At 36.2% G+C, this 19,976-nt stretch overlaps 1 pseudogene; it reads right to left on the reverse strand.

Moving 5' to 3' along the window:
• Positions 1-7,468: 7,468 nt before the first annotated feature.
• On the reverse strand, positions 7,469-18,992 carry LOC102279563 (eukaryotic translation initiation factor 3 subunit E pseudogene; annotated as a pseudogene).
• Between the last annotated feature and the right edge of the window lie 984 nt (positions 18,993-19,976).

A 19,976-nucleotide genomic window follows, 5' to 3' on the forward strand; every position in this document is an offset into this window, starting at 1 on the left:
TAGGGAATACTATTTTGTTGCTATATTTTACAATATAATTTTCCTTTAACTTTCCTTGTTCTGAGGGGTTTCTAAAAAGAAAAAAAAAAAGATGAGTCAAATTACATCTGAGAATTTCTTTTTCCTAAATTAATGTTCTACTCTCGGTGACTTCATGAAGATATTCCAGAAAGGCTGGGGCATGGTGGGGGAGGGGAAATCTTTAAAAGTTAGAAGTATTTCATGTTTTTGGTGTTCAACAACAAGGACTGTTTAAGTGATTGAAGTATTTCTAAGAAAAAGTAAAAAACCTGATGTCAAAGCAGTAATTGCTTTTCTTATATTTACAACTGATCATAGGACTTAAATGAATTTTGATCTTGTAGATATATAGCATTAGCTATATGACAAAATTTACTTTAAAAAACTTCCAAAATGATATTAAAAATTGCTTAAAACTTAATACTTAAACAGACTATGAAGATATTTCTTAAATACAATGACATAAATAGCAAGACAACATTTTTCATATCGGTTGTTTCTTATAACTTGTTGTAATGGAGACTTTCTTGTGGAATTAAAAAAAATTAGCACATGAACAAAAATACTAGATAATTTCTAGCATGAGTGAAATGACTAGCACATTTAACTTAAATTGTTATTACATGGTGTGATTTTTCTGCTCTGATGGGTAAGGTTTGGACTTATTAAAATATAAATTCAAAACTTTTGATTTGTAAATATAATAACTATGTCCTCAAATAGGTCATCCTTATGATCTCTTCTGAAGTGAACAGTGTTTTTTTCCCCCAGATATTTTTAGCTTTAGCATATGGTTAATGAATTGATAAATATAGAAATTACAGCTTCTATGGATATCATAAAAGATTTAATGCTCAGTTCAGTTCAGTTGCTCAGTTGTGTCTGACTCTTTGCGACCCCATGGACTGCAGCACCCCAGGCCTCCCTGTCCATCACCAACTCCCAGAGTTTACCCAAACTCATATCCATTGAGTCGGTGATGCCATCCAATCATCTCATCCTCTGTCGTCCCCTTCTCCTCCTGCCTTCAATCTTTCCCAGCATCAGGGTCTTTTCAAATGAGTCAGTTCTTCGCATCAGGTGGCCAAAGTATTGAACACTCCAGAATGATCTCCTTTAGGATCTCCTTGCTGCCCAAGGACTCTCAAGAGTCTTCTCCTACACCACAGTGCAAAAGTATCAATTCATCCACGCTCAGCTTTCTTGATAGTTTAACTCTCACATCCATACACGGCTACTGGAAAAACCATAGCCTTGACTAGAGGGACCTTTGTTGGCAAAGTAATGTCTCTGCTTTTTAATATGCTGTCCAGTTTGGTCATAAATTTTCTTCCAAGGAGTAAGCATCTTTTAATTTCATGGTTGCAGTCACCATCTGCTAGGTGTAGATATAAAAGAGGAGGGATTTTTAAGACATCTTGCCAATGTTTTGTGAGAACATCAGAAAGTCCCTGAGCTGGACCCATATGTTTTTCATCTTGAGTCTAGCACATTCTCTGACACATAGTAGGCAGTTAAAATACTTGTTGAATGGAAAAATGACCAAATGTCTGAATGTACTAAACTGCTCTTGCTTAGCATTTAGAGGTTATTTTTAAAACTGTTAAAGTGAGGAATATACTCATTGCAAACAGCCAACAATATTTTCCTTTCACAAATCTCCAAGGATTTTTGATAGGTATGTTAGTTCCCCAGCTTGCCAAAAACTTTAGTCACTGTTCTCTTTTTAATACCAGTACCATGGATTTCTTTGGTTAAATCTCAAAGAAATTAAGTTTGTTCTTAAAGTTGTTCCCCTTTGTGAAAATGTTAATTTACATGTTGAAATTTCCATTTTTAAAGTATCATTAACAGTTTGTATTCATGATGCCTGATATGTGGGTGTGTGCTCAGTCTGATAGTTATGAGGAATTTTTTCTTAAAACAATTCTGCCTATTAAGTATCATTTAACCATTATTTTATTTTACATAAATTTCACAACTCTAAGATGTAGGTATTATAATTGCATCCCTGTTAACCTAGACGCAGAGAAGTTAAAGAATCTGCCCTAGTTGATACCACTATTAACAGGGCCAGCCTTAGCAGATTCAAAATTATTGCCAGTATACTATGTTACAGTCTTTGAAAAGGCTATTTTTGCTGGCATGGTAGTATGTGTATGTACCACATTCATTGCTTTAATATTTTTTAAAAAATAATTTTTTACTAAATTGTGTGTAATCAATTTAGAGTCCTTGCTTTAGCAAATTCATTCCATGAAGTCTCAGGCTTCCTGGGTGACTTAGTGGTTAAGAATCCACCTACAGTTCAGGAGACGTGGGCTCAATCCCTGGGTTGGGAAGTTCTCCTATGAAAGAAAATGGCTACCCACTCCAGTATTCTTGCCTGGAGAATTCTATGGACAGAGGAGCCTTGAAGGCTACAGTCCACAGGGTCGCAAAAGAGGCAGATACAATTTAGTGACTAAATGACAACAATTAGAATCAAAAGTACAAGGCTGGAAATGATAAATTTTTCAAAGTATTTTATGCAAATAATATAATTTGTTTTAATATTTGAAAATCTATAATATTTTCCTTTTCCATATATGAAGGGTATATGGTCAGAGATATAAAAGCTTGAAGAATTAAAAAGTCTTCATTTTTAAGCACCAGATTTTTCATATGTTAAGGCTTTGATTTGTTTTGTTTTCCGGCTTCCCCAAAGTGCTTACATAGTCATGCCTGGATACAGGTCTAGTTGTTTATGATATTCTAATGTTTTTCAGGCAAAGGAAAGTCTCTCTCTTTTTTTTTTCTTTCATGCTATTCTTTCACTAATGTAAGTCAACGTACAACTAAAAATTCTACAAGAGATACTGAATTAAGGAACAAATCAAAACCATTCTGGTCTAGAAATGAGTAGAAAACGCATGTATTTAAATTACCAAAAACAGTGCTCTTATTACTTCTTCAATTGGGACAATTCAGATATGACTGTGATGGAACAAACTCTTTAACAGCCATAATTTTATTCCTATTATGTCATTTGGATGCTCTTAGCTGCTTGTATATCAGAGAGCCACATCATGACAAATCATGACCATAGAACAGACTGTTTCTTGTCAAAAGCAGACACACTATAACGTATTTTCCTTAAAAAGGGAGACAAAGAACTGCCATGTTTACATTTCATTATTTTTTATAGTTGTTTCTATTTTCAAAGCTGAACATTCATCAGGGTGATTATTATATTCAAAGCAACAGAAATAACTGTACAAATCAAGCTATTATTTTAATTGTAGAATTGTAACAACTAATTTAGAGGCTTAATCTAAAACTCTAATATTATAATACTCTTAGTATCCGTATTTTTGCTTTAGATTGTCTAGATGTACTAATGAATTGACTTCTTTAATCAATATGTCACATTTATAAGTCAATAAAGTTCATAAATTTATATGGAAGGATTTCCCTGATTGTGTATACAGATAACCAATCCCTATCTCAGTTCATCTACATATCTGTGAAGTAAATTAGAGAATAAATTAATGACTAAGCCCACCTCAGCCCTTTGTGAGAAAAGTCAAATCAATGAGACAATGAGATATAGTGGTTAATAAGACCATGTATGCCTATTTGAATATTATAGGTGCTAACAGAGAAAACTTTTTCCTTATTTTAATTACTGATGTTTGTTGGCATAATTTGAACACTATTGTTTTAGGAATAAGTGGCCTGAATGCTGGTTGGTTTCACTGTGCATTATTGTGTGACCTCTTGCCATTTATATCCCAATTTCCGCATGGAGACTATCACAACTTTCTCTGACTCATAACTTTAGGAGTGACTATCAAATGATACCAAGATACTACACAAAAATAAAATCATTATAAAAACTATAAATAGCCTTAATGATAATTTTTCTGTTAACGTAAAAATCGAAAATTATCTGGAATGTGCCTCGTTTAGGTGGAATCCTAACCCCCAGTAGCCTGTTCCTTTTTAAACCTTCATAATTTTCCATGTCTATCATGGCATCTGGTTCCATCATTTCATAGGAAATAGATGGGGAAACAGTGGAAACGGTGTCAGACTTTATTTTTGGGGGCTCCAAAGTCACTGCAGATGGTGATTGCAGCCATGAAATTAAAAGACACTTACTCCATGGAAGGAAAGTTATGACCAACCTAGACAGAATATTAAAAAGCAGAGACATTACTTTGCCAACAAAGGTCCATCTAGTCAAGGCTATGTTTTTTCCAGTGGTCATGTATCGATGTGAGAGTTGGACTGTGAAGAAAGCTGAGTGCCGAAGAATTGATGCTTTTGAAATGTGGTGTTGGAGAAGACTCTTAAGAGTCCCTTGGACAGCAAGGAGATCCAACCAGTCCATCCTAAAGGAGATCAGTCCTGGGTGTTCATTGGAAGAACTGATGCTGAAGCTGAATCTCCAATACTTTCGCCACCTCATGAGAAGAGTTGACTCATTGGAAAAGACCCTGATGCTGGGAGGGATTGGGGGCAGGAGGAGAAGGGGACAACAGAGGATGGGATGGCTGGATGGCATCACTGACTCGATGGACATGAGTTTGGGTAAACTCCAGGAGTTGATGATGGACAGGGAGGCCTGGCGTGCTGCGATTCACGGGGTCGCAAAGAGTCAGACATGACTGAGTGACTGAACTGAACTGAACTGATCCCAAGAATAGCAAACAGAAATTTTCCTTCATACGTTTACAGATCATAGAGATGAACAAGGTAAGTAAGCACCTGCTATTAAATCAGATGACTGCACTAAAGCTCTCATTTCAGATTTCCTTGGTCTCATGTACTCAAACCAGCATCAGTAGTCTTCTGTACATTCACATTATATACGTGAGCTTGTGTGTGCTTTTGTTAATTAATTTTTTCTTTATAATAAATATATGTTATCCTTTCAAATATAAAAAATTTCAACTTCTGAATCATTCGCTGAATGTTGGAACTATTCTAAGCCAATACTCTATCTCTTAGAGGAAACCTCTCATGCAGAGAAAATAGATTTATGTTTTCCACAAGACAGAGGAGTTGGAAAACATTATACAGAAGAAGCAACTACTTTGTACAAAGAGCCAGTATTAAAAAGACAACCATTTTATGTTATCATATAGAAATTACGAATAATACTTCTTGTAGATGGTATCAGATGACAATAAAATGAAGTATATGTGATAGTTACAATATTAAGCTCAATTGGACAAAAAGGTATAGCAGTGCCTAATGGACAGCACACATCTATTGTTACATTACAAAATACTCTGTGGAATTTGAGAATTACCCCAGAAAGTGTAGGGGAATTTCATACACTTTGTCTTTGTCTCTATATGAAATCTCAGTTTCAGAAACCCCATAAACCTATTTTGATGTTAGAGTAAAAACACTTCACCAGAAATGCAAATATCATTAGATGAATGTTATTGTTTCTAAAAAGAAAGAAAATGTATGTTCAAGAAATAACTTTGCTTCTCAAGTAGCTAACTACTATTTCTTTTGTTTCAAAAGTAGATTCACTTTTGAAATATAAAAATAAAATTCAGCAATACAAATAGCAGAAAACTAATTTATGGTCACCACATAGACAGGTACTTTTTTTATTAAGAAACAAAAGAATTACAATATTTAAGTGTGCTGGGCTTCAGCCAATACAATTGTATTATAATCAGTTATCTAATTAAGTTGGAATGGTACAAATTTGTTTGTGTTAGACAGCTCAGAGGTCAAGATACCCAAAACTAACATAATTAGAGACTGGAAAATGAAAGCAACTTAGTCTAAAACTTTTTAGAGCAAAATATATACATATATTTTTTGTAAACTAATGTAAATTTGTTTTTAGTATCAATCTGTTGTTCAGTTTTAAATATACCTAGTTACTTTCCTATTGGAGAGTTGTAGTTAAAAGTAAATTAATGACCTCTTCTTCAATCAGCACTTTTAACTCAAGAAGCTTTTCATTTACAGTGTCTAATTTTGAAATAAACTACAAAGCAATGAACAAATATGATAACTGAGTACTGAACAAATATTCTAAAATCTTTGATATATTGGATTAGCAAAAATATTCATTGTGGTTTTTATGTAACATCTTATGGAAAAACTGAATGAACATTTTTTGGCCAATCCAGTATATAGTTTGTTCTCTGATATTAGGAATAACGAAATAAATCTTAAGAAATATACAAAAAGGTGTGTTGTAGTATTTTCATCTATAAAAAAAAAAATTGGCAAATAGTGTTTACCATGAAGTCAATGGGGACATTTGGTATGATCGCCATCATACCATTATTTTTTTCAGTGTGCTTTCGAGTTTCCCTAACTTACACATGCCATTTGGGAAAGAGGAACATAGGCAAACCCAGTACTATTCCTGGAAAATAATGGATCATCATGTTTGGTTGTAATATACAATATTTGAGGAGTAAAGCAAGTAAAACATCATGGTTTAAATCTGTTGCTCTCAATCAACATCAATGCACATCAGAATCATTCAGTAGTGATTCTTGAGTGGGCCCAAGAATTTTTATTTCTAATAAGTGACCAGGTGATGTTAATACATCTGAATTACTTAAGCATACTTTTGGAACTACTAGTTTAAAAGCATATGAGTTTCTAATTTTATTTCCGAGTTATAGTAATTCAGAGAATGTAAAAAATTTTACTGTTCATAATTAGTAGAACAAGATGTACAATTTCGACCTAATGTTAAAATCCTATGAGTGAAAAAGTAATTGAATATAAGCTTAAAGTGTCTATTGAGAACAGATCTATTATAGTGGAGTCTGCAGTTCATATGACTATAGAATACAGTGCTTGCTTAGAGCTCTAAAGATGAAAGCACTGTTGATATTGGCATAAGACCAAGACACTCCTAAGAGCAATAATCAAAGAAGTGTCATGATTGTAGTAACATATCAGCAGTACACCCCAAATGAAGATGAGCAGCAAAGCAACACCAATGTGACAAAAGTTAAGGGAGATGCTGTGTGAGACAAAAGAAAGGTTTTTGAAGTCTCTATTTGAAGAGTGGCTACAAAGAGTCATGAATTGATACATAGCTCAAGTGTGTCCAGTAGAAGTGGACAAGGGGATTTAAAAGTCCACTTAGAATTCTTGAACCCTGATAACCTGACAGTGATGCAGCGGTGCAGTTTTACTTGCACAAAATCATTTGTCCAAGTGGTACATCTTTTTGTAATTCATCTCCCCAATACAGGGATCTACTTCTTATTTTACTTTTTAATGAAACAGTCAATTTTATTCAAATTCTCCAAAATGTATAGTCAATATGCTAATTGTTCTAAAATGTTTTACCTTTATATGATAGTTTTAATATTTCACCTTCTTTTATAGTTTTTTTTTTCATTTTTTTTTCTATATAGCTCTTCAATAGAAGGCAGGATCCTGAGTTACAATTAGGAGCCTCTACTTACTTACTATTCTGATTAAATTTCTTCTCAGTATTCATGGTCAGTATTTGGCTTCTTAAATAAAAGGCTTTTGGTCTTTTCAATCACTTGCGTGGTTTCATCACTTGTGAGATGGTATTGTTACTCATAACCTCATGACCTAATTTAGAATCAGTCTTGATACTCAGTCTTGCATTTGTAATCAAATTTATAATCTACTTTTGAACTTATTCTGGAGTCATGCTTAGTTTAACTGCCAACATGTTAATGCTGATACACTGATGGATGTGACACAAGTCTCAAATACGGAAATAGATATCTTCAGTGAAATCCTCAAGATAAGCCACCAAGAAGAAGTCATTCACTTGCATTGATCCACATTTCTTCAGCTTTATGTGAGCCCCATGGAAGTTAACATATAAGCATTTAACAAATTCTAAAATTGGGTCTTTATATAAATATGTGCAAGGTTCCTATTGAATAAATTTGACCAGATCTTTTAGCACTTGCCCGTGTTTTCGAACATCTTTGTTTGTTATGACTGCTGTGGTTAAATAGTAGAGAATATGTGGGCGCATCATTGGAACTGCACTAAGATACTGTGGCTGGTAAAGGAATTGATCCTTAATGTTATTGTTCTTTGGGGTGATAGAAGAAAACAGAGACCAGTGAGTGAACCACATTCACTGCTGAAGAGATTGAAGTGGAGAATTCACAGAATTATTATTTATCTTTTAGCCATGCAGTCTTCCATGACTGCATTCCAATTCTGTATTAAAATTTCTGAGGTCAGTTGTCCCCAGAGTGAACTCAAAGCATTTTTATTCATTGCTGGAACCAACCCTCTAAAGAAGTAAAGATATTCTGTTGCTCCAGAGTAAATTCCACATTCATATTGGAATTTTGCATACTTAGTATTTATGGCACCCCAGTCTAGTACTCTTGCCTGGAAAATCCCAAGGACAGAGGAGCCTGGTGAGCTGCAGTCCATGGGGTCACTAAGAGTCGGACACGACTGAGCGGCTTCACTTTGACTTTTCACTTTCATGCATTGGAGAAGGAAATGGCACCCACCCACTTGCCAGAAAATTCTTGCCCTGGGCTGAATCCAGGGATGGGGAGCCTGGTGGGCTGCATGCATTGAGAAGGAAATCAACCCACTCCAGAGCTGGACATGACTGGACATGTGACTTAGCAGCAGCAGCAACAGCATGTATCTAAATACTCCTATCTAAAGCCAGGCTTATCTACCATGTAGTAAAACTATATCCAACCATCCCTGGTTTATTGCATTTGCCTTGTAGTGTCTGGATCTTCAAACATCTTCACAATTGGTTCACGATTGGTTGATGCCTGAAGTTGTTTCAGTTGTTGAACAATGCTGGTTTTTTTTTTTTTTTTCTCTCAAAGCATGAGGATATCATCAGAATAAAGGGAATACATCAATAGCAAAGTCTACCATGTTGGTAGCCCTAAGAAGATCCAATTTCTATTATAATTTTTTTTTCATTATGTATTTTTCTTAACAGAGAGAAACTCAAGCAGTGGAAGAACCAGAAGCCGATCCAAAAAGAGTGTGATGTAAATAATCAAGTCATACCACACCGTCTTGCTGAGGAAAAGGGAATTGTAGGAGTCATTTTTTTTTTTTCAATTTAAACCCAGTAAGGGTTTTAGGCCAACTTGTTAGTTCCTGAAATATGGAAAGAAAGCAACCACAATTCACGGTGGTACCTATTAATAGTTCATTACATGACCTTAAGTAACTAGTCCAACTCTTCTAGACAATAGGCCCCTAAAATATGAATTGAACTAATTGAAACAAGTAATCTCAACTGTTCTTTCATCTCTGAAGTCTAGTAATCTTATGTTTAAAATAAAGGAAGCAAGTATATGAGTAGAAAAGGATCATTACTATTGACACTAGGCATATCTGGGTTAAAATCCACATTCAGAATGCTACCTGGCTTGGATGCATCATTAATCTCTCTGATTTTCACCCACAATATCACCTCATACGTGTTAGAATACTATTATCAAAAAGATAAGGTAAAAAATGCTAGTGAGGATATGGAGAAAAATGAACCCTTGTGCATTGTTGGTGGGAATATAAATTCGTGCAGCCACTCTATACCATGTAAGCTTCTCAAAAAAATTAAAACTAGAGCTTCCATAGGGGCTTCCCGAAAAGTGGCATAATTGTAAAGAATCTGCCTGCGAATGTAGGAGACACATGAGTTTGATCCCTGGATCAGGAAGATCTCCTGGAGTGGGAAGTGGAAACCCACTCCAATATTCTTACCTGGAAAATTCCATGAACTGAGGAGCCTGGTGGGCTACAGTCCATGGGGTTTCCAAGAGTCAGATGCAACTGAGCATGCATACATATAACTACCAAATGATCTAGCAATTCCACTTCTGAGTATTTACCAAAGAAAGCAGAAATACTAACTTAAAATGATATATGCACCCCTATATTCACTGAAGCATTATGCACAACAACCAAGATACATTTAAGACCTAATTGTGCATCGGTGAATGAATGGATAAAGAAGATGTGGTGTACATTTGTATACACTGGAATATTCAGCCAAAAAAGAACAAAACCTTGCCATTTGTGACAACATAAAGCTGAGTAGCTAAGAATTGATGCTTTTGAACTGTGGTGTTGGAGAAGACCCTTGAGAGTCCCTTGGACTGCAAGGAGATCCAACAAGTCCATTCTAAAGGAGATCAGCCTGGGATTTCTTTGGAAGGACTGATGCTAAAGCTGAAACTCCAGTACTTTGGCCACCTCATGCGAAGAGTTGACTCATTGGGAAGACCCTGATGCTGGGAGGGATTGGGGGCAGGAGGAGAAGGGGACGACAGAGGAGGAGATGGCTGGATGGCATCACCGACTCGATGGACATGAGTTTGAGTGAACTCCGGGAGTTGGTGATGGACAGGGAGGCCTGGAGTGCTGTAATTCATGAGGTCGCAAAGAGTCAGACTCGACTGAGCGACTGATCTGAACCAAACTGAGGTGCACCTTAAGTGCATTATACTAAGTGATGTAATTCAAAAAACAAACAAACAAAAAAGTCAAATACTGTATGGTCTCACTTACATGTGGAATCTAAAATAAAAAGTAAAGAGAAAAGCTTGCAGATACAGAGAACAGAGTGGTGGTTTCAAATGGATAAAAGGAGTAAAAAGGTACAAACTTCCATTATGAAAGAAGTCATGGGGATGTAGCATACAGCATGGTGATTAGTTAATAATACTGTATTGCATATTTGAAAGTTGCTAAGACAGTAGATCTTAAAAGTTCTTATCATAAGAAAAATTTCTGAAGCTGTAATGGGTGTTTCCCAGAATTACTGTAGTGATTATTTCTCAATATATACAAACATCAAATCACTATGTTGTACACCTGAAACTAATATCACGTCATATGTCAATTATATATTTATGAAATAAATCATCAACAGTTTTATGTTTATAAAATAAATCAGCAGTTTTATATTTATAAAATGAATATAAAATGATTATATATTTATAAAATCATTCAACATATATGAAAAGTATGACTTCAAGAAATGTCTTCAAAAAAACTATGGAAGCACTATGAGAGGTATTTAACAGGTATATAGAAAAGAAAAGAACAGTCAATAAGATCGCAGATTCTCGAGTGTCTCTAAAGGATGATAAGTGCTATATTATTTTCTAGAAATTTCTAAAACAGTGTGGACATAGAGGCTCAAACTAAATCTTATTTGAATCTTGATTCCAACACTGTGCTGCAAGAACATGACATTGGGCCACAGCCTTGATATGATATAATGTAATATACATCTTGCCGGGAGAAATATCACCAACTTCAGATATGCAGATGGCACCACCCTTATGGCAGAAAGTGAAGAAGAACTAAAGAGCCTCTTGATGAAAGTGAAAGAGGAAAGTGAAAAAGTTGGCTTAAAGCTCAACATTCAGAAAACTAAGATCATGGCATCTGGTCCCATTACTTCATGGCAAATAGATGGGGAAACAGTGGAAACAGTCACTGACTTTATTTTGGGGGGCTCCAAAATCACTGCAGATAGTGATTGCAGCCATGAAATTAAAAGATGTTTATTCCTTGGAAGGAAACCTATGACCAACCTAGACAGCATATTAACAAGCGGAGACATTATTTTGTCCACAAAGGTCCATCTACTCAAGGCTATGGTTTTCCCAGTAGTCATGTATGGTTGTGAGTGTTGGACTATAAAGAAAGCTGAGCACTGAAGAATTGATGCTTTTGAACTGTGGTTTTGGAGAAGACTCTTGAGAGTCCCTTGGACTGCAAGGAGATCCAACCAGTCCATCCTAAAGGAGATCAGTCCTGGGTGTTCATTGGAAGGACTGATGTTGAAGCTGAAACTCCAATACTTTGGCCACCTGATGTGAAGAGCTGACTCATTGGAAAAGACCCTGATGTTGGGAAAGTTTGAAGGCAGAAGGAGAAGGGGACGACCGAGGATGAGATGGTTAGATGGCATCACCGACTCAATGGACATGGGTTCAGGTGTACTCCGGGAGTTGGTGATGGACAGGGAGGCCTGGCATGCTGCAGTTTATGTGGTCACAAAGAGTCAGACATGACTGAGCGACTGAACTGAATATACATCTACCAAATGTATATTATGCTTTTTAATGAATCTGTCTCTTGATGACCGCATAACAAAATCAATTCAACTAGTCTCAGTCAGTCTCTGATCTATCTATAAGTTTATCTCTTCTGACCATTAAATGAGATCATGCATTTAAAGCACTTGCTTATAGTAGTCATTTAATAAATATCAATACATAATTAGTATAAAAATAGCATAAACATCCTATTAACATGCAGTTAAATGTATTTACATGTGGGTACCATCATTTCAATTATTTTAATACCCTTGCATTTTTAGCTATGTCAAATTAACCTAAAATATTTATGTTTTCTTCAAAAACTGATAAAGGTTATTAAAGATTATTAAATTTTCCAGATTCTATTCCTTTTCATGGGACAAAGGAAAAACATGGCTACCTTAAGATTCGCATTTCCATAGCACTACCATATCCGAAAGTTGGTCAGTGTATCCACACATATAACAGCACAAGTAGTACTTGCCTAAAACACAAATCAATCCACTATCTATGTATAGACCCTGGACATTGTTTTTTAGAAATCCCAAGAATATAACATCTCAACAAATACCTTTATCTTCTTAATATCTGAAATTCTAGAATTTTATCCCTCCTATCGTATTCTCCCTCCTATCTTATTCAAAAACTCCTGAAAAACATACTTCCAATCTAATCATTGGCCTTTCATACTTATTCTTGTCTATAATCATGGTTTTGACTAGCTGCTTCCCCTGACACAGACAGCCTCATAATACAGGTGACTTGTCCACTCCTCTTTGCCTGGGTACTTACAATGCAATGTAAGCCCTTTGAAATGATTAAACAGCAGTGATACTGCTCACACTATGAACTAAATGCCTTTATTTCTATGTTTTATTATCACATTTTATAAGTAAATATATATGTATATTTTAAAGATCTTGAAAAATGCAAGTCAAAAAAATTAAGTATAATCTTTTGCTCAGAGATATCCTATGTGAATAAGATCAAAGAACTCATACCCTGCTATTTTCATATATCAGTAGTATTTTCCCTGAAGATTAAGTATTTTTATAAGTAACTGTTCTAGTGAATGTGTAGCATTCATTCACATGTCTGTGCTATAATTGTTTTCAACAACTACATTGTTGATGCTAATTTTTCCATATAACAATATATTTATAAATAAACAATGAGAATTTATGTATTACTTTAAAGTAGCTTTCCAAGAAGGGAACTCTTGATCCAAAGTTAATAAATCTACTTTTACTAAGTGCTTTATTTTGCTTTTCACGAAGATCATAGAAGTTAACTTTAAATAAGATAACCATTTAAAGACGTTCCAGTAATACTTATTTTTAGTTTAATGGAATATACTTAGTTCACGTTCATTGAAGAAAATGTAGAAAATATAGGGGAAAATCAAAAGTTCTACTGAAAAATTTAAGAAGAGATAAGAACGCCTTCTTCAGCAATCAATGCAAAGAAATAGAGGAAAACAACAGAATGGGAAAGACTAGAGATCTCTTCAAGAAAATCAGAGATACCAAAGGAACATTTCATGCAAAGATGGGCTCCATAAAGGACACAAATGGTATGGACCTAACAGAAGCAGAAGATACTAAGAAAAGATGGCAAGAATACACAGAAGAACTGTACAAAAAAGATCTTCATGACCCAGATAATCACGATGGTGTGATCACTGACCTAGAGCCAGACATCCTGGAATGTGAAGTCAAGTGGGCCTTAGAAAGCATCACTACGAACAAAGCTAGTGGAGGTGACAGAACTCTAGTTGAGCTATTCCAAATCCTGAAAGATGATGCTGTGAAAGTGCTGCACTCAATATGCCAGCAAATTTGGAAAACTCAGCAGTGGACACAGGACTGGAAAAGGTCAGTTTTCATTGCAATCCCAAAGAAAGGCAATGCCAAAGAGTGCTCAAACTACTGCACAATTGCACTCATCTCACACACTAGTAAAGTCATGCTCAAAATTCTCCAAGTCAGGCTTCAGCAATATGTGAACCGTGAACTTCCTGATGTTCAAGCTGGTTTAAGAAAAGGCAGAGGAACCAGAGATCAAACTGCCAACATCCGCTGGATCATGGAAAAAGCAAGAGAGTTCCAGAAAAACATCTATTTTTGCTTTATTGACTATGCCAAAGCCTTTGACTGTGTGGATCACAATAAACTGTGGAAAATTCTGAAAGAGATCGGAATACCAGACCACCTGATCTGCCTCTTGAGAAATTTGTATGCAGGTCAGGAAGCAACAGTTAGAACTGGACATGGAACAACAGACTGGTTCCAAATAAGAAAAGGAGTATGTCAAGGCTGTATATTGTCACCCTGTTTATTTAACTTATATGCAGAGTACATCATGAGAAACGCTGGACTGGAAGAAACACAAGCTGGAATCAAGATTGCCGGGAGAAATATCAATAACCTCAGATATGCAGATGACACCACCCTTATGGCAGAAAGTGAAGAGGAACTAAAAAGCCTCTTGATGAAACTGAAAGTGGAGAGTGAAAAAGTTGGCTTAAAGCTCAACATTCAGAAAAGGAAGATCATGGCATCTGGTCCCATCACTTCATGGGAAATAGTTGGGGAAACAGTGGAAACAGTGTCAGACTTTATTTTGGGGGGCTCCAAAATCACTGCAGATGGTGACTGCAGCCATGAAATTAAAAGACGCTTACTCCTTGGAAGGAAAGTTATGACCAACCTAGATAGCATATTCAAAAGCAAAGATATTACTTTGCCAACAAAGGTTCGTCTAGTCAAGGCTGTGGTTTTTCCAGCGGTCATATATGGATGTGAGAGTTGGACTGTGAAGAAGGCTGAGCACCGAAGAATTGATGCTTTTGAACTGTGGTGTTGGAGAAGACTCTTGAGAGTCCCTTGAACTGCACAGAGATCCAACCAGTCCATTCTAAAGGAGATCAGCGCTGGGATTTCTTTGGAAGGAATGATGTTAAAGCTGAAACTCCAGTATTTTGGTCACCTCGTGCAAAGAGTTGACTCATTGGAAAAGACTCTGATGCTGGGAGGGATTGGGGGCAAGAGGAGAAGGGGACGACAGAGGATGAGATGGCTGGATGGCATCACTGACTCGATGGACATGAGTCTGAGTGAACTCCGGGAGTTGGTGATGGACAGGAAGGCCTGGCATGCTGCGATTCATGGGGTCGCAAAGAGTCGGACACGACTGAGTGACTGATCTGATCTGATCTGATCTGACTAATCACAATAATATTTGTTCTTGTTTTCATCAGAGCTTTTCTGTGCATATTACATATATTTTTTTAAAAGACAATAGATAATATACAATTTTGAGCTCTACTTTCTTTTTCATTTTATCAGATGTGTTTTCTAATGTTCAATTCTCTTCTTTTCTTCCCTATCTCAGTAGTCACCTCTGTATACACTGTTGCCTTAATCAGAAATTCAGAGGAACCATTCCAGACACAAGTTTCTCTCTTTTGTCCAACATCAATGGATTACCAATCCCTCGTATGTCCTCCTCTAGAATAACTCACATGACTTCAGCTTCCCTCCAACCACATTTCCACTGTTTCTCTCACTTGTGTTATTGCAGGTACTCCCTTTGCCAGGTCTTTTCACCTCCACTCCAGTCATCTTGTATCCCAGTCTCCATGATCCTAGAGAACATTTTAACATTGAGATAAAACCCTGTTATTCCAAAGATTACAATGATCCACTTAAGATAAAACCCTCATTTTTCACTGTACCACTGTTTGCTTTCACTGCTTTAGCTTCCTCCATCTCTTGACATTGTCCCAGGTATAACTTGCCCTCAGGAATTGCCAAGCCACTTTTTCTTCCCTGACTGTGTATTGCTCTCCATGAGTTTGTAAATTTCCTATTAAAAGCCTCTTGTAAGAACTCTGGAGACACACTCTAGCTATATTTAAGTCCTGGCTGTGCTTGCTGTTGACCTTGGGCCATTCACTAAACTGTTACGTATTTCAAGTTTCTCACTTGTAAAAGTAGTCTAGTAACACTGCTTACCCATGGGATAGTGACGAGGATTGAATGACTTCATAACTGTAAGATGTTTGAAACAGTAACCCACACAAGTGTTGTGTAAAATATCTATTAAATTGAGGCTTTTATATTGCCTGTTATAATTTTTAGCTTGCACAGCCCTATTTAACTTTGCTGCTTCTGCTGCTGCTAAGTCGCTTCAGTCATGTCTGACTCTGTGTGACCCCATAGACGGCAGCCCACCAGGCTCCCCCGTCCCTGGGATTCTCCAGGCAAGAACATTGGAGTGGGTTGCCATTTCCTTCTCCAATGCATGAAAGTGAAAAGTGAAAGTGAAGTCGCTCAGTGGTGTCCGACTCTTCCCGATCCCATGGACTGCAGCCTACCAGGCTCCTCCTTCCATGGGATTTTCCAGGCAAGAGTACTTGAGTGGGGTGCCTTTGCCCTCTCCATTTAACTTTGAGATTACTCCAAAAGTGTTTTCCTGAAACTACACAGAGATGCCTGTCTCTACTCTTTGATCTTTGTCTTATCTCTCTGGACACAGTATTAAAATTATATGCATTCATGATTCCCAGAATAGTTGTGTGAGAGAAGAGGTTGTCTTTCTTCATTGTCAGACTCTAGCACAAAGCCTAAGCAAGGCTCTACTACTTGTGGTCCATCAGCATCTGTTTTTCAAATGAACTGGCAATTTTGATGAAGATCTTGTTCACTACTTGTTCTTTCCATGTATACTATGTTTTCAAGACTCTAGTTAAATTAAAAAAAAAAAATTAAGGATCAAGTCTTACAATAGGTTATAAGCTTACAATCTGATTTTAAAAAGAGACTGAATCAGGATCTACTTTTATTTGGTAAGTTACTATATTATTTCCACGGAGAAAACAAGTAGTACATGCCACATAATACTTTAAAAATTAACAACCCACCAGTCATATTACTAAGATTAAAAGTTGTAGCAATCAGAACTAGGCATGGGAAGAAGATATGAAAGAAAGAAAAAGACATAGGCCTTACTTTTAAAGGAACTTAAAATGTGCTTGAGTTTCAGAGCACACATCCACAAGATTATTGAAGCATACTTAAAGATCTGTGACGGATAAAATTTAGAGAACAAGCAAATTAGAAGAATGCAGTGTCCATGGATATAAAGAATACATAAATGGAATAAGTAGGATAGAATCTTCCAGCTCAACAATAAGATATGTCAGATATGACTTTTAATTCAGATTATAAAGTCAAGACAGTTATGCAAGGATTGGAAGAGGTTAAAAATAGCTATGAGAGACGAATAGCGCACTCAGTCAAGAAAGTAGAAATAAGACAGATAAACTGAGAAGATTTTTGGAGGATGTAAAGCAATTGGCAAATTCTCTCTGCCTGATATTTTATCAGGAGATGAAATGGGTGAGTATACTACAAAGCTTGGGAGTTTCTTTCCACACAAGTCTTTAAGGAAAGGTGAGATAAAGGCACTTTGAAAACGAAGATGTTGTGAACATATAGATATTCTGTAATACCATTAATGTTATTATGACATTTATAACAACATTGATAATAGTAATTAATAAAGTAATAGTAGTGCAACAGATGATAATGATGAAGATAAAAATTACCATTATACTAATGGTAATTAATATAATGGTGCATTAGGGAAAGTAAGATGTAAGGACAAATATAGATATCCTAAATTATGTTATCTACATACATGAAAAGCTGAATACCTGGTTATCTAACATGACCTATACTAAAGAATATGCTGCTACTTTCCAAATAAAAATAAAGAGCTTCAGAGGCAAAAAAATAATTTCCAACGTCTTTTGGTCTCCAAGTCACTCCTACACAAGAAGAATTTGATGAGTTAAGTGTAAATGCACAAGGAACATGTGGATTACATTTTCTTTAAAAATACACAAGGGTTTAAAAATTAAGGAGAAAAACTGTTTGGAAAAATGCATTTTTCATAAGGCCAAACCAAAAACACTTGAAATAGTTTTAGATTGTAGTATGACCTTCAACATTGTTGTGTTTATTAACCTAAAAATAAACACTGTTTTTCAGTAGGAGAAATGAAGCCATAAAATATACACCAAGTATGAATAGGAATGAATAATTTTTTAAAGATTTTATTGAGTTTTCTTTTAATAATCTCCCATCCTGAGGTGTTCAAGCAAATGCCCACCATCTGTGTCATACTCTCTGTTTATTCCATTATTTCTTCATAATGTTTCTGGGTCACTTATTAGAGGATACAACATCAGAATATGTGTTGTTTTAAAATTGTCAACCTTACCCTAGTGGTAGGGTTAACTGAATCTTTCTTGTACTCTTCAAACAACTCAAATATATGATCAATTTGAGTCATTTTTGAATAATGTGGCCCATGATTTATTCCAATCACTGCCTGTATATTTGTTGGAAAGACACTTCCTAAGATTACACTTTGTTCCTGTAAATAGGCAGAGCTGTTGTGAAACTTGAAGAGCTGGGTTATTTTGAGATGTACTGGTAGGTAAGTCAAGATTATAGAACATGCATTATGACAGGCAATGACTGTCTTCATGGCCTGCCTGCAACAAGCGGAAAGAACAATTAAACAAAAACAATGAAAAAAAATGATGTTTTCATTTTTGTTGTTGCTGTTCTCTTACCAGGTGTTTCTATTCAAGCATCCATGGCATTTCAGTGATTTGGGGCCATTACTTTCTTCTTGCATTATTTGTTTTATAATGAACATTTTGTCATTCTTCAAATTCTCCCAAGCATCATGCATTGCTTTCATCAATTTTATCTCTTTTATGCCAAGCACAGAGTTTCGTCAATTATTTATCTGCACCTTTCCTCAAACTCACCCTTTCTTTTTTCTTTCCATTGCCAGCTTTCCAAAGGAGGCCATTATCTCTCTATCACTAACCTGCATTTACCAAAAGAAAGAAATCATCAGTTTCTCTTCCACTTCAAGTATGAACCCATAGCCTGCTGGCTGCAACATAGGTGATGGGCACTAACTCTACATTTCTGGGCTGCATTTCTGATACTGTTTGTTCAGCCACCTTTCTACTTAATAATCTTGGAAACATCCTATTGCTTGAAAGCTAAAACCTTAATCCAGAATACTAGAAAATATTTAGTCAATGCATATTTTTTGAAATAATTCAAGTATTCCTCTCATTTTAGCTCAGCGAAGGCAATGGCAACCCACTCCAGTACTCTTGCCTGGAAAATCCCATGGAGAGAGGAGCCTGGTGGGCTGCAGTCCATGAGGTCGCTACAAGTCAGACACAACTGAACGACTTCACTTTCACTTTTCACTTTCACGCATTGGAGAAGGTAATGGCAACCCACTCCAGTGTTCTTGCCTGGAGAATCCCAGGGACGGGGGAGCCTGGTGGGCTGCCATCTATGGGGTCGCACAGAGTTGGACACGACTGAGGCTACTTAGCAGCAGCAGAAGCAGCAGCGATCCTATTAAATGCAGATTCTGATTCAGTAGGTCTGGGGTGGGACTGGAGATTCTTCATTTCTTATGAGCTTTAGTCATATTCTGTCAGTTTTTGTGTGATCTTGTGTGCATTATTTCAGGATTGGAACCTAAATGTTCTCATCTATAAAATGGATATATTGAGTAAAAATGCGATCATGAATATAAGTGAAATGCTTCTTCTTGTGTCCCATGACACGTCCCCTCAGACCAGTGTAAACTAAGTTGCATTTTTCATAGATAGAGCTCATCACACTTATCACATCCAATATGAAACACCAGCCATATTTCTCTGCTGTTCTGTTGTAGCAATTTAGGCACTACCCTCAAATAGCCCAGAAATGCAGAGTCAATGAATCCATTAATCAGTGGAGCTAGGGGTTAGTGACAAGGTCCCAG

The sequence above is a fragment of the Bos mutus genome, chromosome 1 (assembly GCF_027580195.1).
Source record: "Bos mutus isolate GX-2022 chromosome 1, NWIPB_WYAK_1.1, whole genome shotgun sequence".
Classification (NCBI taxonomy): domain Eukaryota; kingdom Metazoa; phylum Chordata; class Mammalia; order Artiodactyla; family Bovidae; genus Bos; species Bos mutus.